We start from the raw sequence: 560 nt of genomic DNA on the forward strand, positions 1-560 counted from the left end.
CGTGTCATTTTTCATTGTTGGTTTTTATTTTTAAATTTTTATTTTATTATCGTTTTTCATTACATTTTCATTATTACGAGAGAGAGACAGAGGAAAGAAACCCCATCTAAAAAGTATTTTATTTCCCCTCTCTCTTCCGGGCACAACTACAATGCCGGGAAACCGAAAACAATAAAAAAATGGGTACTAATAAATAGATAAAATGAAATAACTTTAAAAATACCCGGGAAAACGACTGAAAAACCCTGGGGAGCGAGCGGGGCCCGACAAAACGTTGGCCCCAAGGAACCACCCTTTTGTATTTTTCCCCATTTTTTTCCCGCAAAATGTCGTTTTTAAATTTTGTTTATGGAAGATATTTTTTATTCCAAAATTTGTAAGTGCGGTGGGGGTTTGGTGGGAAAAATCGCCCTCCTTCCTTTTTTAAAATTTTGTTTTTGGGAGTTTTCTATGTAGATCCCAATTAGAGATATTTGAATAAAAAAACCTAACTAAATGTGAAAAGGTAAAAGGGCACACCCCCAGTACGCGCATAAAATATACGATGTACACACTGCCCT

Source organism: Penaeus monodon, chromosome 29, assembly GCF_015228065.2.
Source record: "Penaeus monodon isolate SGIC_2016 chromosome 29, NSTDA_Pmon_1, whole genome shotgun sequence".
Lineage (NCBI taxonomy): Eukaryota > Metazoa > Arthropoda > Malacostraca > Decapoda > Penaeidae > Penaeus > Penaeus monodon.